Genomic DNA, 24,031 nt, shown 5'->3' with positions numbered 1-24,031 from the left:
GTGAAAATGTGCATTTATCTTACAATACACATAGCACAAAGTGGATTAAATTCTTTAATGTATGACTTGAGGCTGTAAAAATACTAAAAGATGACATGGAGGGAAAGGCTCCTCCATAATATTGGTTCTATCTCTGGTGTCTTGGATAAAATATGGAAAGCATGGGCAACACGAGCTAAAGAAGGTAAGTGGGATTACATCAAACTGAAATGCTCCTTCACAGCAAAGGAAACAATCAACAGTGAAAAAGCAACCTTTAGAATGAGGAAAACTATTTGTAATCTTCATTTGGGAAATCTAAGAAGCCAGTTACTATTAATGATTAAACCATCTGCTCATTATAAATGTGAGGTTTAACAAATAAGTAATATGTTCTATATTTTCAGGTGTCTATTACTTAATTGTTAATTGTGAGCAGATTGTTGAATGCCTACTCTATTTTCTGCAGTTTACTATATTGTAACTTTGTGTAAGTTGAAATTTAATTGTGCAACAAATTTATATTAGAGTACAATTTAAAGTGTTTTTCTCTATAGCCTTTTTTGAAATGGTAAACAAAAGGTAATGTTATTGGTACAATTTGTTCTTGTACTAGCTATGTTTCTATAAGATACGGTGCCCTGTGTATCCCAGAGAGGTTAGGAAACTTTGCTCCTATTTATGTGTTCTGTTTTTGTGTTTTTGGGGGAATATGCATACAATAAAATATTCCTTGCTTGTAAAAAAAAAACTGTGACAAAGATAAACACAAATATATGATATATTAAAAAACAGGTAAATTTTATTACTACTAGTATGACAAATAGAAAATATTAGAATTCCATAGAATTCTTTTTTAAAAAAAGATTTATTTTTCATTTATTTGAAAGGCAGAGTTACAGAGAGAGAGATAGAGAATTGAGAGAGATCTATCCTCTAGTTCACTTCCCAAATGGTTGCAATGGCCAGGGTGGAGCTGATGGGAAGCCAGGAGCCAGGCTCCCACATGGCTGCAGTTTTCCCACATGGCTGCAGGGCCCAAGGACGGGAGCCATCCTCCACTGCTTTCCCAGGCACATTAGCAAGGAGATGGATTGGAAATGAAGCTTCTGGGACTCAAAGAGGCGCCATATGGGATGCAGCATCTCAGGTGGTGGCTTTACCTGCTACTCACAAACTGTCCATATCCATCTTGAAGAAATTCCTGGTGCAGATGCACTTCAGTTATTGGAGAGTTTTAGAAAGGCACGGCAGTGCATGTACCACATATTATGTTTACAGTCTATAACAGCTATTAGCAATGTCTCATAATCAAACATTTTTCACTATTTCTATAGGCGCATATAAGCACTCACACTAAATGACATAAATAAAGGTTTTAAATAACACACACCAGTTCAGGTTATGTTTTTACTGTCACCTGGTCCCCAACACAGGAAATAAAAAATGGCAATCTTCCAGATCTCAGAGGTTTTGGATTTGAAAGTTCTTGGCATGGTATTATAAAATGTACAAGACCACGTATAGACACAACTCAGCTGATGAGGATTGTTCAGCAATGATACAAAAATTATATTCCAGTAAGACACACTCCCTTGGTGTGTGTCTGTAGCTTTCTGTGAGATGTTTCTCACACAATCCACCTAGCCCTCAAGTGGCCTTCTGGGAGTGATTACTCTCATTTTGCAGATAAAGAAACTGAGCATCAGAAAAGATAAGTCATTTGCTTGTGGTCATGTTCTTCAGGCAGATTCAAAGACAAGCAGTGTTTTTTTTTTTTTTTTTAATTTCAAAAGCCCGTGCTCTTTCTTTTTTTTAAACTTTTATTTCATAAATATAAATTTCCAAGTATAGCTTATGGATTACAATGGCTTAATTCACTCAGCATGATGTTTTCCAGATTCCTCCATTTTGTTGCAAATGACCGGATTTCATGGTTTTTACTGCTGTATAGTATTCTATAGAGTACATGTCTCATAATTTCTTTATCCAGCCTACTGTTGATGAGTATTTAGGTTGATTCCAGGTTGTCCTCACTTTAAAACTTTCTCTCCCTTTGCTCTAAAAGGGAGAGTATTTATAAGACAGTGAAGGAAGGCTTGCTCCCTGACTTGGCTGAGAAAGAGGATCTGAAAACAAGGCTTCAGATGTAGCCTACTAGACTAGCCATCTTTCTGTCTTATTAAGAAATTGATAAACTATTAATAATATACTGGGGCTGGCACTGTGGTGTAGCAGGTAAAGCCACTGCCTGCAGTGCCGGCATTCCATATGGGTATCGGTTTGAGTCCCAGCAACTCCACTTCTGATCCAGCTCTCTGCTATGGCCTTGGAAAGCAGCGGAAGATGGCTTAAGACCTTGGGCCCTGCACCTGCGTGGGATAGGCCCAGCCCTGGCTGTTACAGCCATCTGAGGAGTAAACCAGCAAATGGAAGACCTTTCTCTCTCTCTCTCTGCCTCTCTGTAACTCTGCCTTTCAAATAAATAAATAAATCTTTTAAAAAATAATAATGTTCCATGTAAACAGAAACACACACCAACCTATATACAAAAAGTAAACTAATTATGTGATTCTGACATAGCCACTTAAAAATGAAAAATATTGAAGTCATATTCTTAGAGGAGGAGATGGCTGATTGGAGGTTCTTGTTTTCACGCAAGAAAAAATTCAGATGCAAGACAGGGAGTCATGGTAAACGAGGTTGCAAAGTTTCACTAAGAGAAATGTACCTGATAGCCCAAGGCGGGTGTCTCAGGAAAGAACAGCGTTCTCTCTGCATTTATACTGGTAGCGAAGAGAGTACACTGGCAGCCCGGTCTGTTTTCAGACTGGAGATTTGTGGCTTTGTGCACGGGTCCACCTGTTTCTGCTATCCTTCTCCCTCTCCTGGGATATTTCTGGGTGAAGGGCATTCTGGGTGTGAAATCCCCTCAGGAAGTTTATTCAGCACACTGTCCTTGAACCTAACAGCCCCTCTCACACAGGGCAGAAGAGAATTCACTAAAAAAAGAGACCCACCTAAAAAAGTCACCCTCCTCTGCTTTCTTCCTAGGTGTGCTTCTACATTTCTTTCCTTATTTACTGCATGAAATTTACCACTTTCTTAAAAAAAATTCTCATTGTCATTGGCCCCTCTTTTACTCACGGGCTTGTCTTTGGCCCCTCTTACACACTCAGGCTAATGTCTACCTAGCTACCTAATAATTCCATCTCAGGAAGGAGGTTACGTATCTTTCAGGTGTGGGGTACCTTGATGCGCTACCAGAACTTTAGAAAATGATATTTGAAGGAGTTTCCAGAAAAAAAAAAAAACAGCCATAGCTCACCAATAGGTGGTTTTAATGACTTTAAAATGCTTTTTTCTAAAGTTGTCCATTAGTATAAAATGCATTAACATGAAATGTGAAATTATATAATGCAATGTCTATGACTTCATAGCTTCTGTAACTCCATCCAGTCTTGGCGGTTTCTCCTTTGGAGTAACCACAGCCCTCACTCATTTTGACACCTGATGACAAGTGGTATAATTCTTTATTTCACAGAAGTGGGATTTGTCTCCTTGGTTAGGTTGCAGGCTTTCAGAAGGCTGAATCTCCCTCCCTTGTGTGCTATTACTCAATTCCAGTCAGCCAAAAACAGTGTTAGGCATGTGGTCTATATTGAACATTAAAAAAAAATTAAACCTGATCTGGCCATTTTGGTAAACTGTATTAAATTAGAGTGTTTTCTTTTTACAAACACACTCTCTAATGACTCCGGTTTCGAAACCAAATCTCACCCTCACACTGATTTCTTTTATCTTGCTGTCAATATCAAAGGATTCTTGTTGCTCTGTGTTACTTTAAAGCAGAGTTTGATCACTTTAGCAGTAATTTATCAAGCTTTCTTCTTATCACCTTTCTGAAAAGTATAACCACGATTTCATTTTCAGCAGCAGATGCCCATGAAGATTTTTTTTGGTTGCCTCATCTTAAAATAATTTTTAAAATACCAAAAATCATCTGTGATCAAAGTTAAAAATGCGTTGCCATTACACAGAACAGAATGGCTGCTGATACTAAAACAAACCTCTTGAGGAGATACAATATTTAACTCTAGCCTAGGAAGGTTGAATTTGATTAATCCTTCTCTTGAAAGATTGTTGCAAGCTGACAGGTAAGGCTTGATAAAGATTCAGGAGGACAAAGAGCAAAACAAGTGGTATTTTAGGCTTCCTGAGCAGCTGAATTATTTACATGTTTTCTAATATAAAATTCTTTTTACGTTTCACTCTCTAAATCTCCTGCCAGTAATATCCTCCTCCTAACACTTTAAAGCATTCTTTGAAAAGAGCTGAGTGCTTCCATCAGGTGTTACAGATCTGTGCAACATGATGGAGGGGATCTGGTCCTGGAGAGTGGAAGGTAATGTCACCCTTACTGACTCTGCCGTGGTCCAGCCCCCACGTCACATAACCTTTCCAACTCTCACTTAGTCCTCACAGCAGTCTGCAGTGTCATCAGCCTCTTAGTACAGATGACGGCTCACTAACAGGCTTCAGGCTTTCAAGCTGCATGTTCTCAGGGAAAGAAATTAATTCTAAAAGCTATAAACTAGTTGCTAAAATATTTAATATTATTTTTATAGTAATAAAAAAAGTCCACTTAAGAAGGAATCTAAAATCACATTGAACATATTCTAAATAGGACTTCAAATTTTACAGAAATAGTAATTTTAAAATATGTTTTCCCACTTTATTGAATAAAATAGTTCTGTATTAATAACTATTTCATGCACATTTGAACAGTTTTAATAACTGCTTTTTCATGTGAATGTGAATAGCTTCTGTGATATTGATTTTAGTCCAGTTATACCTGAAACAGAAGTATCCTCTTAACACTTGTTGAATAAAGAAACATGTTTCTGTTACTCCAGCACCTGTCAATCCACTAATCCACTCACAGGTAATCACTGAACAGCTTTTCCAACACCTATGCACTGACATTCACATAAGCATAAGAAAATAACCTACAGCGGGTACATTACTAAATCACACTGAATAGATGATCCACAACTAGGCTTTTAAGGTAAAAGTGTATCTTGAATGTATTTTCATGCCAGATTGAGTTTATTTACTTTTTAAATTTACTACAATATGTTCCAAAGTGTGTGTCAGCTGTTGTTGATTCAGCCATTGTTGATTCAGTATCAGTGGACATTGCTATGATTTACGTTGCTATGGTATATGGCTTATTGCTATGACATTGCCATGGTTTACGTCCCACCAGAATTCGTGTTGAAGCTTAATGCTCACTGGTGGTACTAAGAGGTGGGGCTTTTGGGAAGGCTGTTAAGCTAAGCAGGCTCTGTCTTCATGGATGGGTTAGTGCTTTATAAAAAGGAAAGAGTGAGCTCTTTTGCCCTTCTGTGTGAGGATGGTGTTCCTCCCCTTTTATGTTTCTCTTTTCACCACATGAGGGCGCACCGCCCCTCCAGAACCGGCAACAAGATGCCATCCTGGAAGCAGAGAGTGGCCCTCACCAGACACAGAACTGCAATGCATATATCGGCAAATGCCCAGTCTCCAGAACTCAAAGAAATATGTTTGTATTATTTAAGAATAACCCAGTATTTTGTGTTTTGTTATAGCAGCACAGACTAAGATCTTCATTTATTTGTTTCTAATTATTACTGTTACAAGTAAATATGAAATGAACACTTTTACCCTTGTATGTATTTCTTGGCACAAATATTGTGTAAAGCAATGAACAAGTGTTTTGCGATTTCATGATGTTTTAGAGAGTGATAGAGACAGTTGGAAAATATAGGACTAAAATACTCTCATGATATTTTAGCCTGTATGTGTAGACAAACAATAAACTTGTGAAAAATAAAATAAATAATGCAGATAAAGATGAATCTAAGAGTTAAGATTAAGAGCACTCATAAAGGGAAGGGATTTCCATCAAGGTGGCATGTACCAATGCCATCTCACTAGTCCAAGTGATCAATTTCAGTTCACACTCGATGGCTCGGATAGGTCTAAAAAACAAAGGGATCACACAAACAAGACAAGTGTCTGCTAATACTAACTGATAGAATCAAAAAGGGAGAGAAGGATCCAGCATGGGAAGTGGGATACACAGCAGACTCATAGAATGGCAGATGTCCTAAACAACACTCTGGCCTCAGAATCAGCCCTTAAGGCATTAGGATCTGGCTGAAGAGCCCATGAGAGTATTGTAGACATGGAAAGCCAAGACACCATGGGGAAAAAAAAAAAGAAGACCTAAATGAAAGATCTCTGTGAGTGAGATCCCAGTGGAAAGAACGGGACCATCAAAGAAGGAGGTACCTTTCTCTGAAGGGAGGAGAGAACTTCCACTTTGACTGTGACCCTATCGGAATAAGATCAAAGTCAGTGAACCCTAAAGGCTTCCATAGCCCTGGCAACTCATGACGAGAGCCTAGGGAGATTACTGACGCCATGAACAGGAGTGTCAAATTGTTAAGTCAGCAACAGGAGTCACTGTGTACTTACATCCCATGTGGGATCTGTCCTTAATGTGTTGTCTAATGTGCAGTGATGCTATAACTAGTACTGAAACAGTATTTTTACACTTTGTGTTTCTGCGTGGGTACAAACTGATGAGATCTTTACTAATTATATACAGAATTGATCTTCTGTATATAAAGATAATTGGAAATGAAAAAAAAAAACCTGGTGTTAAATTGGAAATGGCATAGAAAATTAATTAATTTTTAAAAAAAATATTATGTAGGATCTCTGCCTTTAATGTGCTGTACACTCTTATTTAATGCTATAACTAGTACTCCAACAGTATTTTTTTTTCACTTTGTGTTGCTATATGGGGGCAAACTGTTGAAATCGTTACCTAATATATACTAAACTGATCTTTTGTATATAAAGAGAATTGAAAATGAATCATGATGGGATTGGAAGGGGAGAGGGAGCAGGAAAGGGGAGGGTTGTGGGTGGGAGGGAAGTTTTGGGAGGGGGAAGCCATTGTAACCCATAAGCTGTACTTTGGAAATTTATATTCATTAAATAAAAGTTTAATAAAAAAAAAGATTTTAGTAATGTAAAAAAAAAAAAAAAAGGGAAGGGATTTGGCACAGTGAGTAAGTTGCCTGCATCCCACATCAGAGTGTCTGTTCAAGTCCGGCCCCTCTGTTTCTGATCTAGCTTCCAGCTCATGCGCTCTGGCAGGCAGCAGATGATGGCTCAAGTACTTGAGTCCCTGCCTTCTATGTGGGAGACTCAGAATGAGCTCTGTGTCCTCACTTTGGCTGAGCCTAGCCCTGGCTGTTGCAGGCATTTAGAAACTGAACCAATAGATCGGGATCTCTTGCTGTCTGTCCCACTGTTTCTATCTCTCTGTCTTTCAAATAAAATGAAGATAAATTTAAAAAATTAAACGAGCACTTATAAGTTTCCTTAAGAGCTAAAGATATTATCATTCCTAGGACAGATATTCACAATGGAAAATTAGATTCCTTTCTCTGCAGTGGAGAGAGGGCCTGGTGAGCCTGGGGAATTAGAGAAAGATTTGTTGAAGAAGTCATGCAATGCTCATGTCCTGAAGAGCAAGTGGGATTTTTGCCACACAGAGAAAAAGACAAAAATTTATTTGGAGATACTGTGCATAGGCAGACTGAGAAAAGGGAGCACTTCTTCCAGCTGGAAAGCCAAGAAAAGGTTTTCAGGATGGGGTTTGGCATTGGAAGGGGGGTAAGGGGGAAGAACCACTATAATCCATAAGTTGTACTTATGAAATTTGTATTTATTAAATAAAAACTTTAAAAAAAGAAAAGAAATTGAGTTGAGTGTCCAAGGGACATAAGTCCAAACAGTGTAGAGAAAAGATGGAACCCAGTGGAATGGCCTGAGCAGAAGCAATGGAGAGGCACACTGTATCCAAGGAATACTGAATAAGGTTTTAAGGTGGCAAAGAATACTAGCTCCCAAGGATGAGGAGCTACATCAAGGTTAAAATAGAAAGCTCTTGAATTTTTGGTGAGTGCATTTGGGCATTATTTTACAGGGTATGTGGAACACTTTGGAAAAAATATATTTGACAGCTACTGTGGATTGGAGGTAGGGCCTTTGGGAAGTAATTAGGATTAGATGAGCCCATGAGAGTGAATCTCTTGTAATGGCACTGGTGGCTTTATGAGGAGAGAGAAAGAGACCGAAGCTGGCACACTTGCTCTGTTTCATTGTGTGATGCTCCCTGCCATGCTGTGACATAGCAAGAAGCTCTCACCAGATGCCAAGCAGGTGTTGTTGTCATGCTCTTTGACTCTTCAGTCTCTGGAATGATGCACCACATAGATTTTTATTTTTCATAAATTACCCAGTATGCAATTGTCACAAAACAAACTGAGATAGCAGCCCATGTTAGAAAAATAAGGTAAGACTCTGGAGAATAGACTCATACAAGTGGAAATGCACTACAATCACATGCCATTCCTTAGGTTATTTTTGAAAAAAAGCTTCATGGTGTTAAAATTGCCTCATTGTAAGTGTTTATATGCTATATCTAGTAAGTGGCATGGGTTAATTCTCTAACAACTTTCCAAGAAAAATCTAACACTTCTCAGTTGAGAAAGGAATGTTAGCATCTTATTTGGGTCCTAAGAGAGTTTCTCTGGTTGTGTGGAAGAGGGACTATACCAGGAGGGATGTGGAAATAGAGAAACCACCTAGGAGACTGTTACATGGGATTGTGGTGGAATGGACCAGGGGGCTGTGGTGCAGATAGTGGGATATGGTGAGAGAGGTATCTGGTGGAAGAAAGAAAAGAGCATTGTCAAGGATGTCTTCGAAGACTTAGGACTGAAAACATAGGAAAACTAAGGGGTGGAGTTGGGCAGAGAGATAGTGTGAGAGGAATACTTGTTGATTTTGTTAGTAGAGCTATACAGATTTGTCCAGTAGTAAAAATATTAGTGCAGTCATCCTATTCCTATTTTCCATAAAATGATACTCTAGGGCCAGACATTTGGTGCAGCAGTGTAGACACTCCTTGGGATGCCTGCATCCCATGTCATAGTACCTGGGTTGCAGTCTCAGCTCTGCCTCTGATTCCAACTTTTGCTAATACATACCCTTGGAGGCAGCCACTGATGGCTCCAGTATGTGGGTCCCAACAACTCACGTGGGAGACCAAGATTAAGTTTCTGAATCCTGGCTTCATCCTAGTCTAACTCTGGCTTTGGTGTGCTTTTGGTGAGTGAACCAGTAATTAGAAGATCTCTGTGTCTGTCTCTGACTCTCTCTCTCTCTCTTTGCCTTTCAAATAAATGAAAATAAACAAAAAGTTAAATTATACTTTATAAAATCTTTATAATATTGGTTAAGTTTTTCATTATTAGTAGTTAAGGGTTATATTTTCTAACAGGGATCTAACAGATCCCTGGAGTTCATGGCTTAAAAAAAAGATGTTCTCTTTTGTTTTTTTAAACATTTATTTACTTTTTTGGGAGGCAGAGTTATATAGAGAGAGAGACAGAGAGAGAGAGAGACAGAGACAGAGACAGAAAGATCTTCATCTGCTGGTTCACACCCTAACTGGCACAATGGTCAGAGTTGGGCCAATTGGAAGTCACGAGCCAGGAGCAGGAGCTTCTGGGACTCCCATGTGGGTGCAGGGGTCCAAGTACTTGGAATAACCTCCGCTGCTTTCCTAGGCAGGGAGCTGGATCAAAAGTGGAATAGCCGGGACTAGAACTGGTGTCTGTATGGGACGCTGGTGCCACAGCATCTCCTGGCTATGCCACAGTGCTGGCTCCAAGAGAAAGGTTCTTTTCTCTCCCATGTATGATCCAGAAGTGAATTTTCAGGCACTGCATAGTTTTTTCCTACATATGCTACAGGGACTCAAATTCCACTCATGTTGGGGCCTCACCCCTCCCAATTGCTTAGCCCTTTCTCTCACCCATCCCCCCAAAATCTGCTTTGTTGATATTGGGCCTTAGCGATATATATATATATATATATATATATATATATATATATATATTTGACAGGCAGAGTTAGACAGTGAGAGAGAGAGAGAGAGACAGAGACAGAGACAGAGAGAAAGGTCTTCCTTCCATTAGTTCACCCAACAAATGGCTGTTATGGCCAGTGCGCTGTGGCGATCCGAAGCCAGGAGCCAGGTGCTTCTTCCTGGTCTCCCACGTGGGTGCAGGCACCCAAGCACTTGGGCCATCCTCCAGTGCCCTCCCAGGCCACAGCAGAGAGCTGGACTGGAAGAGGAGCAACCAGGACTAGAACCCAGTTCCCATATGGGATGCTGGCACCGCAGGTGGAGGATTAACCAAGTGAGCCATGGCGCCAGCCCTCATAGCTATATTTTGATTCCAACCAGTAAAGAGGACACCATCTTGGAGGTGTATGATCATCTTTCAGCACTCAGATCCGTATTGTTCCTACTTATGTTACATTGATGAGAACTCAGTCAGATGGCCATAGTCTTTGCAAGAGAGATTAGGAAAGGCAATATAGCCCTGTGTCTAAGAATTATTCATGATTCTTTTGATATAGAAGACCACAATGAGTAGATGCACGTCTGCAAGTTTCTTTTTATCTCAGTGTCTAGGTACATTAATGGGAGATTTTGGTTATTCAATTGTCAGATGTTATAAGTGTTATGACAATAAACATTGGATAATTGATACTATGAAATCATCCAATTGCTTTTTTACTCCTGATTATTAAGTAAGTACCTGTTAAAAATAATTTGAATTTATGGATAAAATTTCATATTCACAGAAGTGTGTAGAATGGAAGCCAAGAATATCATTTAGTCAAACAGTCCTTATTATAAAGTAGCATACTCGATTTACAAGCCAGCCACATGAGAATTCTTTTGGTGGAAGCCTGCTTTGTTTCTGAGACAATGAAGTCAGGACTGGAGATACTATGGACCAGACCCTGTGTGACTTCAGGCAGCGTTCTACACACTCATCTGTTTGTCTGCTGATTCTCTTTCCCTTCTACTAGTCAGTTCCCAAAGGTCAGTGGCCAGGAGCTCCATAAGCATTTTTCTTTTTCTTTTTTTTTTTTTATACAGAAGATCAGTTTAGTATATATTAGGTAAAGATTTCAACATTTTGCCCATATAGCAACATAAAGTGAAAAAACTACCATTGGATTACTAATTATAGCATTAAATAGCAATGTACAGCACATTAAAGACAGAGATCCTACATAATTTTTTTTCAAATTAATTAATTTTCTATGCCATTTCCATTTTAACACCAGGTTGTTTTTTTTTTTTCATTTCCGATTCTCTTTATATACAGAAGATCACTTCAGTATATAATTAGTAAAGACCTCATCAGTTTGTGCCCACACAGAAACACAAAGTATAAAAATACTGTTTCAGTACTAGTTATAGCATCACTTCGCATTAGACGACACATTAGGGACAGATCCCACATGGGGTGTAAGTACACAGTGACTCCTGTTGCTGATTTAACAATTTGACACTCCTGTTCATGGCGTCAGTAATCTCCCTAGGCTCTCGTCATGAGTTGCCAGGGCTATGGAAGCCTTTAGAGTTCGCTGACTTTGATCTTATTCCGATAGGGTCACAGTCAAAGTGGAAGTTCTCTCCTCCCTTCGGAGAAGGGTACCTCCTTCTTTGATGGCCCCATTCTTTCCACTGGGATCTCACTCACAGAGATCATTCATTTAGGTCTTTTTTTTTTTTTCCATGATATCTTGGCTTTCCATGCCTGCTATACTCTCATGGGCTCTTCAGCCAGATCTGAATGCCTTGAGGGCTGATTCTGAGGCCAGAGTGTTGTTTAGGACATCTGCCATTCTATGAGTCTGCTGTGTATCCCACTTCCCATGTTGGATCTTTCTCTCCCTTTTTGATTCTATCAGTTAGTATTAGCAGATACTTGTCTTGTTTGTGTGATATCTTTGACTCTTAGACCTATCAGAGCTATCAATTGTGAGCTGAAATTGATCACTTGGACTAGTGAGATGGCATTGGTACATGCCATCTTGATGGGATTGTGTTGGAATCCCCTGGCACATTTCTAACTCCACCATTTGCGGCCAGTCCGATTGAGCATGTTCCAAATTGTTCATCTCCTCCCTCTCTTTTTCCACTCTTAGATTTAACAGGGATCACTTTTCAGTTAAAATTTAAACACCTAAGAATAATTGTGTGTTAATTACTGAGTTCAACCAATAGTACAAGAAAATCCACAACAACAAAACAAACAACCCACTTAAGAGATGGGCCAAGGACCTCAATAGACACTTTTCGAAAGAGGAAATCCAAATGGCCAACAGACACATGAAAAAATGTTCAAGATCACTAGCAATCAGAGAAATGCAAATCAAAACCACAATGAGGTTCCATCTCACCCCGGTGAGAATGGCTCACATTCAGAAATCTACCAACAACAGATGCTGGAGAGGATGTGGGGAAAAAGGGACACTAACCCACTGTTGGTGGGAATGCAAACTGGTTAAGCCACTATGGAAGTCTGTCTGGAGATTCCTCAGAAACCTGAACATAACCCTACCATACAACCCAGCCATCCCACTCCTTGGGATTTACCCAAAGGAAATTAATTTGGCAAATAAAGAGTAGACAAATAAATAAAAAGACAAATAAATAAAAGTAGACAAATATTTGGCAAATAAAACAGTAGACTGGATAAAGAAATTATGGGACATGTACTCCATAGAATACTATACAGCAGTAAGGAACAACGAAACCCAGTCATTTGCAACAAGATGGAGGAATCTGGAAAACATCATGCTGAGTGAATTAAGCCAGTCCCAAAGAGAAAAATATCATTTGTTTTCCCTGATCGGTGACAACTGAGCGCCAAAGGGGAAACCTGTTAAGTGAAATGGACACTATAAGCAACAATGAACTGATCAGCTCCTGTCCTGACTTTAGATGTACAATGTAATACTTTATCCTTTTTAGTATTTGTTGTTGTTGTTGTTGTTCTAGTACTATTGGTTGAACTCATTTTTCTTTTTTTTAAATTTTTTTGACAGGCAGAGTGGACAGTGAGAAAGAGAGAGAGAGACAAAGAAATGTCTTCCTTTACCGTTGGTTCACCCCACAATGGCCGCTGCGACCGGCGCACCACGCTGATCCGAAGCTAGGAGCCAGGTGCTTCTCCTGGTCTCCCATGCAGGTGCAGGGCCCAAGCACTTGGGCCATCCTCCACTGCCTTCCCAGGCCACAGCAGAGAGCTGGACTGGAAGAGGGGCAACCGGGACAGAATCTGGCACCCTGACCAGGACTAGAACCCGCTGTGCCGGCGCCACAGGCGGAGGATTAGCCTATTGAACCGTGGCGCTGGCCAAGCATTTTTCATAGTTAGTAGATTCTTCCCATGGTACCTGTGAGGATACTTCAGAAAAAAAAATGGAATTGAAAGATCTTTAGTTTGTGTGCACACTTTGACATCCATGCATAGCTTTTTCATAGTACATTTCTCATGAACTTTTTGAAGACTTCTTGTATGCATAGCTTTGAAAAGTTTTTTTTTGCAGCATAATAAGTTTATCTTTTAATTCCATTCCTCATGAACTTTTTGAAGTATGCTCATATAAATGTGATGTGTTTCACATCCAAAGCTTTGCTGTCTTGGTATTATAGTCTAGACATCATCTATTTTTGCACAACAGCACAGTGATTCTGTATGTCACTTAAAGTTCCTGCAATTGTATATCCCCTTTCTTCTTTTTCTCTTTCCAAAGCCATAAGGTTTTATCATGGAATTGTGGTTAGCCATTGCACCTTCTCTGAGCTTTGTGAATGGATGAGAGCAGATCAATATCTGGCATCGTGTAATGAGGCACATCCCCTGTTGAGTGCAGCTGGCCGGTTTTGATGGTAAACTGTACCTAAACAGTTTTCAAAATACACAAATCTGTGAGTTACTTTGCTTTTTTCTTTTTGTCTTGTCTCTACTTTTCTCTCTCTCGCGATTAAAGATACACAAGTTTACATCTAACTTGTTTCTGCCCTGATAATCTCCGATTATCTTTATGCAAATGCCAATGCTTAATTTTTGTTCATGCTACTGTTTCCTGAAGTCAAATAACAGCTAGCCAGGTGTCTCACACGAAGGTATCATGAGGCTTTTTTTCTCTGCAAGACACCTTGCTCAAATGCCCATCTTTGATATCGTCTATTGTTGAGTCACTAGGGTCCCTGCCTTTCATGACTTTGTTTTTGGAGGGACAAAAACTAAATGCGGAGAGAAATAAAGAAAATGTAGAGAGCTGTACTCATCTGGTAAGCGATCTGTTCAGGCACAAGAGAAAACTTAAGTGTCCAGCGTTGAGCATTAAGTGCATGTTCTGATTCAGGAGAAAGATGTTTTAGAAGCTGGGTCTATTCCCTACATAGTCTCCAAAGAGATCACTTTTAAAACACAGTGCATCTCTGGCCTCAGAATCAGCCCTTAAGGCATTCAGATCTGGCTGAAGAGCCCATGAGAGTATTGTAGACATGGAAAGCCAAGACACCATGGGGAAAGAAAAAAAAGAAGACCTAAATGAAAGATCTCTGTGAGTGAGATCCCAGTGGAAAGAACGGGGCCATCAAAGATGGAGGTACCTTTCTCTGAAGGGAGGAGAGAACTTCCACTTTGACTGTGACCCTATCGGAATAAGATCAAAGTCGGCGAACCCTAAAGGCTTCCATAGCCCTGGCAACTCATGACTAGAGCCTAGGGAGATTACTGACGCCATAAACAAGAGTGTCAAATTGTTAAGTCAGCAACAGGAGTCACTGTGTACTTACATCTCATGTGGGATCTGTCCTTAATGTGTTGTCTAATGTGCAGTGATGCTATAACTAGTACTGAAACAGTATTTTTACACTTTGTGTTTCTGTGTGGATGCAAACTGATGAAATCTTTACTAATTATATACAGAATTGATCTTCTGTATATAAAGATAATTGGAAATAAAAAAAAACCTGGTGTTAAATTGGAAATGGCATAGAAAATTAATTTTTAAAAAATATCATGTAGGATCTCCAACAGTATTTTTTCACTTTGTGTTGCTATGTGGGGGCAAACTGTTGAAATCTTTACTTAATATATACTAAACTGATCTTCTGTATATAAAGATAATTGAAAATGAATCTTGATGTGAATGGAAGGGGAGAGGGAGCGGGAAAGGGGAGGGTTGCGGGTGGGAGGGAAGTTATGGGAAGGGGGAAGCCATTGTAATCCATAAGCTGTACTTTGGAAATTTATATTCATTAAATAAAAGTTTAAAAAAAGAAAACACAGTGCATCAAGGGTCAGTGCTAAACTGCTAACCTAGCATGCACACCTCTCGTTAGTCAATTCCATCTGTTGCTTCAGCTTCATGGCTGTGACCTGCCCTACTCATGCCTCTCCCCAACCCCTTCCCATGTTTTATTATTAACCCCACACTTGGCACACACAGTAGGCACAATCAGTATTGTCTGGATGAATGGAATTAATTAATGTTCCTTACCTCCGTGTCTTTCCTCAGCCTCTTTCCTACCTCTCCATCCAGTTGACTCTTCATCGTGACGCTTTTACCCAGTTCTGTGTTTTTCATCCAACAGAGATTCAGTGCCCTTCACTGGTCTCATCACTTGTACCAGGTTTGCACTTATCACATTTTCCACAACTTTTTATCCACAGGTCTGTTTCCTCACTTGGCTGTGAGCTACTTTTGTGAGCAAAACTGGGACTTGATTGTCATGGGATGGCCAGTACCTGTACAATGCCTGGCACATTGTTGGGTGGATGAACTCATTAACCCACAATGAAATTTAACTGCAGAAGGGACAGAATGTTCTTCCTGATAGTTGCTAAGCTCATTCTCTCCCCAGGAGATAAATTTGCTTGGGAAATTTAATGGCTACAAAAGATTTCTGGCTGAATACAAATTAAACCCAAGGGAGCTGCATAACCTTTATGGACGTTTTCATTAAATTTGGTGAGTTACTGGTTCCTTTCGATAATACATTTTGGACCTGTCAAGCAGAACTGAACACCCACGTCAATCAGCACATCTCTACCTTGAAGAGTGCTAGACACACAGGCACAGCTGGATTCCAAAATTCCCCCAATTTTTTTTACCTAATAGGAGTGAGCATTTGCTGTTTTGAGTGAGCCAAGGTTTCTATTTTGGAATTTCCCTGATTATGACTTCTAATTACCAAATGTCAAAACAAAACCTATGTAAATAATATCAAATCTAGATTCCCTTAGAGCTTAGGACAGGCATGTGACGTAGGTCCACTAACCAGACCATAGCCATCTCAGCTTGGATAGGAGGGAGGAAAGTGGAAAGGCAGCCCAATGCAGGGAGATGTATGTAGGGAGCACGGTGGTAGAGGCATGTGGTTCATCAGGGTGGAGCGTCAAGCATCTCAGTTCCAATGTTGTCTGTGCATGCTGAGGGTGGCTAAGATCTGCTTGCTTCTACAAGTATGCTTGGGTGTCTCCCCACTGCTTTGTTATCTGGTCCACCTGGGATTTCTGAGTGATCTAATATTATGTAATAAAGTTAGTTTTGGAGCTGGCATTATGGTACAGTGGGTTAAACCACAGCCTGCAACACTGGCATCCCATATTGGTATGTCAGTTTGAATCCTGGCTGTTCCATTTCCAATTTGGCTCCTCCATAATGTGCCTGCAGAAGCAGCACAATATGCCCCAAGTATTTTGGTCTCTGCTACCCACATGGGAGACTTGGAAGAAGTTCCTGCTTCCTGGCTTCACCATGGCTCAGCCCCAGCTGTTGTGGCCATTTGGGGAGTGAACCAGCACATGAAACTCTTTCTGAGTCACTCCACCTTTCAAATAAATAAAATGTTAAAAAAAATAAAGTGGTTTGCTTAAACTAGGATGAATTTCTTTGTTTTGCAACTAACACTCCCATTTAATACTCATGTTATACAATTTCAATAGCCATTTCCAGTGAAACGTTGTTTTCTAATTCTTGGCAGGAAGAGTTCTGTCCATGGTGTTTAGGTCATTTAAGGGATGTGCAGGTTACTTCTTTGATGACCTTGTCCATTTATCCTCATTTCTGTTGCTTCTCACATTTACTGTCCTCCTTCTCCCCTTCTTTGTAAACCATTTAACCGAATGAAATAGTAGAAGGAACATGGCATTGGAGACAGAAGGGACTGTGTTTGAGTGCTGTCTCTGTTGCTTATGCTGTTCCTGGATGCTTTCTTAACCTTTCTGAGCCTTCCTCGGAAGACCTGAAAGCAACACTTATCCTGCATAGTAGTGATCAAATGAAAGGAGACAAGGTATAGACAACTTCTGCTACATTGATTGCCATCAAATAGGAACTTTTAGAAAGAGATCATGTCAGTCTTGCCTGGTTAGCTCTGAAAGACACCCAGGCAGATCAAGTTTGTCCCTAGTAAGTTTCCTTGCTCAAGAATCCATGCTAGCTTTCCTGTTGAAGCTATTGCCTCCTGCATCAGTATGCAAGTTGTTACCCTGGAATTTAAATCCTGCTTTTGCCTGTCCTGATCTTTCTGTTCAGCCTTACCTCTCACAGTTTACCAGAGCAATTTGCTTTAATGTCTCAGGTTACTCATCCCCATTAACACACTGAGTGCGTTGCTCCCACTCCCATCACTTCAGTATCTCCACTCAAGGCAACCTCTTTTTTTATTTTTTAATTTATTTTTTATTTAGTAAATATAAATTTCCAAAGTACAGTTTATGGATTACAATGGCTTCCCCCCACCTGCATAATTTCCCTCCCACTCGCACCCCTCCCCTTTTCCGCTCTCTCTCCCATTCCATTCACATCAGGATTCATTTTCAACTATCTTTATATACAGAAGATCGATTTAGTATATATTAAGTAAAGATCTCATCAGTCTGCACCCACACAGAAACACAAAGTGTAAAATACCTTTTCAGTACTAGTTATAGCATTACTTCACATTGGACAACACATTAAGGACAGATCCCACCTGAGAAGTAAGTACACAGTGACTCCTGTTGCTGACTTAAGAATTTGACACTCTTGTTTATGGCATCAGTAATCTCCCTAGGCTCTAGTCATGAGTTTCCAAGGCTATGGAAGCCTTTTGAGTTTGCTGACTTTGATCTTATTCCGATAGGGTCATAGTCAATGTGGAAGTTCTCTCCTCCCTTCAGAGAAAGGTACTTCGTTCTTTGATGGCCCTGTTCTTTCCACTGGGATCTCACTCACAGAGATCTTTCATTTAGGTCTTCTGCTTTTTTTTTTTTCCAGAATGTCTTGGCTTTCCATGTTAAAGCAACCTCTTCTTAGGGTTGCCTTTTCCTTCCTCTCTGCCATTCCTTATCAACCTTTCCATTAATGTATGTATAACACTGTGTGCATATTGTAAATGCTTTCAATGCAGACACATGTAGGGCACATTGTATACGCTGGATAATGTTCTGTATGCTTAACTCAAAACCTTCCCTTAACAAACACACTGATTTCTACCCATAATGATTGATTTTGATACTGACTGCTTATGTCAAGAGTTTTACTGTCAAAGGAGAATGTGGTTATAAATTATTGTTTAGAGTCCTTTCTATTATCCAGATGAGAGCTTACACCATGTCTCATATGATCTTTACAGTTACCAATATTTTCGAGGAGGCCCAGGCTCAGAAAGGTTAGCAATGAAATCGATCAAATTTAGACCAAAGTCATTCAGCTTAGTAAATACTGAAGCCAGAATTCAAACCCAGGCAACCTCCTGTTAGAGTCCAACACATTTTACAATCTTTAAGGCAGGGACATTTTCAGAGATTTCTTTGTATTATTGCCCTTTGCACCTGGTTGAGAAATAATAAAAAGAAAACAGAATCTATTTATTATGTGGCTATGAGAGAACAAGTGAAATGAAATGAGGTCCAAGGCCTTTGAAGTGGAGCCTTGTAGGCTATGATCCTAACGGCACCACCTTTGCCATCTCCTCCACGTTCACCACTGATAACACACAGAGCAGCAGGGCCAGGCAACAGCAGCAGTAACATGAGGGTCACACACTGACGGCAGAGCACAGGGTCAGTGAGTCTTCTGCTTCCATTTGGGAAGACTGTCTTTGTTACTCGGAATGACAGCGGACTCTTTCAGTCCCTGCTTTGAGGCAGCCCTGAGAAGGGTTAGACCCTTCTGAGTGGGGTGGAACGCAATGGAACCTCCTGTGACGCAGAGCCTGAGGACGTGAGTTGCAGCCCAGCTCCTCCATGTGTTGGGCAAGGCCCCACAGCAACCCCAGTCCTCATTTCCTTGTGAAGCACTGACGGCAGCATCACAGTTGTGAGGAGCAAATGACAGTTCATAGTTTTCAAATATTTTTTAAAGTGTGGGTGTGATGATAATGAACATGAAAATGATTATGACTATGAACATGTCGGTGTTCCTAGTCTTTTCGTGATACCTTATCCCTTGTTTGACAGTAAGAGGAGTCAAGTCTCTTTCTTTGTATGAAAGAACAGCATACAAAGCGTGAACCACCGTCGGCACCAAGTTCAGATGCTTTACAAATCTGACACAGAAGAATATATGGAATGGGAGACATTTTATCGAGAGAATTTTGAATTAAAAACTGAATTACAGACTTTTTTGTAGAGCTAGGTAACTTATTTGACACCTCATTTCTTAGGTGATTTGGACCCAAGCATACACTCAGGATAGGAAATTTTCAGTTTCTCAATGGTAATTATAAACTTGGACAGGCTGAGTCATATAATTATTTCATGTTCCTCCAAAAAAGGCTTTGGTGCTTTTGTACATAGCAGTTAATTTGTTCAAGGCTATTTGCTGGAGGAATCTTTTCCATTATGATAACATAAGCTAATAAAAGCATTGAATCAATAGAAAAAGTTTTCTTTATAACCAAAATTTTCAAAGTTGAAAAAGAAATCATACACCCACGTTATTGTCCTTATTTCAATTTCAGAATGGAAATGAACAACCCTCCCTAGGAAATCAAGATGAAATGGCTTTTCTTTTACATTTCAACTTAAAGTAAAATCCAAATTAGTTAGCAGGCAATGCAATTTGTATCAACCTTTCTCTCATGGTGATTAGATGCCTTGAAGTCTTTATTAGACATCGCTGATGTTAACAAGTATCAGGTAGTATAATTCACATGTAAGACTTCTTCAAGGGACAGGTTGCAAATGAAGATCCCCAGGGGAAGAGTTCGGGCTGGGCTTTTTCCTTTTTAATAATATTAGCTTCTGTTTCTATGGAGACTGCACATCCTGTTTTGCTGTTTGCATAGGATATCTTCAGATTTATTAAAATAGATTCAAATTTTTAAAACTAATAGTAACATTCTGCTTTGGGTATAATATACTGACATTTTTACAGATGAATTAATAAATCAAACTTTGTTATCAGAAACTGCTGCAAATTACAACTAAAGACTATATTTTTGAATTTCCATATGTGTCTAAAACACTAATTTGGAACTAAAAGGAAATGACTATTTTAAAACAATTGGAATCAAATATACCAATATAAAAAGGCTAGAGAATGAAAACCTGCATGAATGTGTGCATGTATATGTTCTATCTATCTATCCATCTATCTCAATATAAATATATATAAATAAACATAAAATGAAGGCAAAAATACACATTATATATAATACCTATAGTACATAAATATGTATATATAATTAATAAACATAAAATATATGCAGTTTTACCTGTAATCAGAAATAAAATTTATAGTAATAAAATATTAGTATGTAACTCTTTAAAGGATTATTTATTTGAAAGCTGGAGTTACAAAGAGAAAAGGAGACACACACACACACACACAGAGATACAGAGATCTTCCATCAGCTGGTCTACTCCCCAAATGGCTGCAATAGCCAAGACTGAACCAAACTGAAGCCAGGAGCCAGGGCCTTCTTCAGGGTCCCATGTGGATGCAGGGACTCATGCATTTGGACCATCTTCCACTGCTTTTCTCAGGCCATTAGCAGGGAGCTGGATCACAAGTGCAGCAGCCAGGACACAAACCAGCATCTATGTGGGATGCTGATGCTGGAGGGGGCAGCAAATATGCTCCAATGCTGGCCCCAGTATCTAACTCTTGATTAGCCACTATGAAGAAGAGGATAAAACTGGGTGGAAGAGCTGTGATGGAAATGTGGGCATGATGGGAATGTTTATAAATGGCTGTCTCTAAAGGGCACTTTGGCAGTATGTATTGAAACGTTAGGGGTTTTGCCTCTCTGTGAGTCCCCTTCCTGGCCACTCCACCAGGAGGTCTCTAACTTAAACAAATCTTGCTTTTACATACATCTTGCTTTTCTCCATGTCTTGTCCATGTGGAAATTCTTCTTTCATGTGAAACAGAGAACTGAGGTAATCTTTTCTCCATCACTATTTCACCTGTAACACTGTGGTGTTGTGATTCACATTTGAACTCCAATATAACACAGATCCCCCTTGAGTCCCACTCCAGCCAGTGTCGCATCAGCCCACCAGACTGGTGAGCGTGCAGACTACTCTCGCTTTTTTCAGAGAATTTCACTCTCTTCCATAGCAACGTTCTCATTATCTCAAAAACACCAGGTCCCCGTCAGCCAGTTAAAAGTGATTAGCATGGCTGCTGGATGTAAGACTTGGTGGCCAGGCTGACCGATTAAGGCCAGAGCAACCCTCTGGAGTAGAGACTCTATTCCAACCTGTCTCTCTCAGATGGGGATCAGCCCTTCATGGGGGACTGGGAAAAGGCCTCGAGGTGGCTGAAGAACTCTGGCTGGGGCACTCACAGGTGTGTTCTGAAAATCTCTTAGCCAGACCCCAGTTCCTGAGCAGTAGATGCTGGGCTGTGAGACACCTCCCCTCCCTCTTGCGCAGATCAGCCCTTCGTGTGGGACTGGGAGAAGGCCTTGAGACAACTGATGGACGCAGGCTGGGGCCACACTCCAGTGCTTGCAGAAGGTGTCTTGGCCAGACACCAGACCCCGACAGCCCCACAGCTGGAAGAGCGTTGGGCCGGAAAACACACTTTCCTCCAGGAAACAGGTCCCCTGCTCTTTTGGTGCCTTCACGAGCTGTAAAACCAGAGGCCCCACTCTTCCTACTTCTCCTCTCAGCTCCAGGAACGTCGGTCTGCTCCGACTCAGCTTCCTTTCACAGGGGATCGGCCCATTCTGCAGAACTGGGAGAAGGGCTTGGAGTAACTTTGAACTTCAGGGCAGGGCCACTCTGGCGTTTTCCAAGGACTCCTTGTCCAGACACCAGACTCCTATAGAACATTAGAGTGGCAGGCCGAAAACCGCATTCTGTTCTTCCTTCGCTGGAGATCAATTTTTTGGTGAGACTGGGTGCAGGTTGGAGCAAGGCCATGGGCTCTGGGTTCTATGCCTCAATGAGTTTTTCCTTTTACTCCAGATCCTGGCAAGATCACCATCACTCTCTGCTTTCCAGACTTCGCCAGGTCTCTTTAATTCCTACAAACTTGAATTCCTGATCCCATTAGTAGGTATTTCCTAGATATTTCGTTTGTTAGTTCTGGGTTTAAATTTAATTATCCCTTTTGTAGATAGGCACTTTTTCAAAATTCTTTTCCAGAGTCTGTCACAGGGTCCTTGGGTCTATTTAGTGAGCCACCAGAGTCTCTGTGCTTGACTATTGTTGAGGATTTTTTTTTTTTTTTTTGACAGGCAGAGTGGACAGTGAGAGAGACAGGGAGAAAGGTCTTCCTTTACCATTGCTTCACCCTCCAATGGCCACTGTGGCTGGGGCACTGCAGACGGCGTACCACGCTGCTCCAAAGCCAGGAGCCAGGTGCTTCCTCCTGGTCTCCCATGCGGGTGCAGGGCCCAAGGACTTGGGCCATCCTCCACTGCCTTCCCGGGCCACAGCAGAGAGCTGGCCTGGAAGAGGGGAAACCGGGACAGAATCCAGCACCTACTAAGCCATGGCGCCAGCCTGTTGAGGTTTTTAATCCCTGGTGTAGGAGAGTTTTTATCAGGTGATCATTGCCCTCATTGTTGTACTTTTGCCCAGGGGTTTCTAGGCAAGAATCCAGGCCCAGCAGCCTCAGATGATGAAGTCTTGGACTTCCTGAGACATCTCCTGAGCCTGCTCCTAACCCTTGAGGCTGAGTTGACTGACGGCCCCAGAATTAAGCACTTCCAGTATTGACTTTTTAGTTTGGGGTATAAGGTTATTGTCTCTTTGCAGGGCCTCCAGTTTTTCTCTCTCTACCCTGACTCTTTGTGAGATCTTGCAGGAGCCTCCTTGTAGGTCATGGCCCTTTATTTTGTCACCTATCAGATTCCTTTCTTAGGAACCTCTCTGGAGCAGTACCCATCTGCTCTGATGGGTGCCCTCTCCCGTTAAACCCAACGCAATGGTGAACACTCTCCAGTACACTTCTCGTCCTTGGCACATCAGCCCCTAGCCCATAGTCACCCTTAGAACCTGTCTTGCAGCTGCCTGAATGCTGTTTGTTTCAGAGGCAGCCCCAAGTAGCTGACTGTTGAGTAGGTATCATTAACCCAAGGTTTTGTTTGTTAGTTTTTTTTTTTTTTGGGGGGGGAGTAAAAAGAACTAGACTCAAATTCAACTACAATCTTTAGATGTCTTTGGTAAATACCAATCTCATTCATGAGAATCTGTTTCAACTATAACTGGACATTGAATTTAAAGGAATTTCTCTCTTTTGATTTTAGGAAGATCACAGCCTTAAAAAATTGCCTTGCAACTTGCCAAACTTGCTTTATGACTTGGTTTAACAGAGCTGGGTAAAATAGCAATGGGTAATCAGCACTTGATATAGCCCCTAAGGTGGACTTTGCAATCTCTGGTTTATGCCACCGATTTCTAGCTAGAGTTTTTATTAAAAGGAGCATGATTCCATATAAATATAATTTTGGCCTTAATTCAGATAAAGGTATGATATAATATCAGCATCTTAAGTCATCTAGGTATAATTACCAAGTGTAAATTTGGTACAAGTAAATGAAATAAATGTATTTAAATGTAAACTTTGGTACTCTTAGCACCTTATATTCAAT

The sequence above is a fragment of the Lepus europaeus genome, chromosome 3, assembly GCF_033115175.1.
Source record: "Lepus europaeus isolate LE1 chromosome 3, mLepTim1.pri, whole genome shotgun sequence".
In the NCBI taxonomy this organism is placed as follows: domain Eukaryota; kingdom Metazoa; phylum Chordata; class Mammalia; order Lagomorpha; family Leporidae; genus Lepus; species Lepus europaeus.
This window is presented reverse-complemented; position numbering follows the sequence as displayed.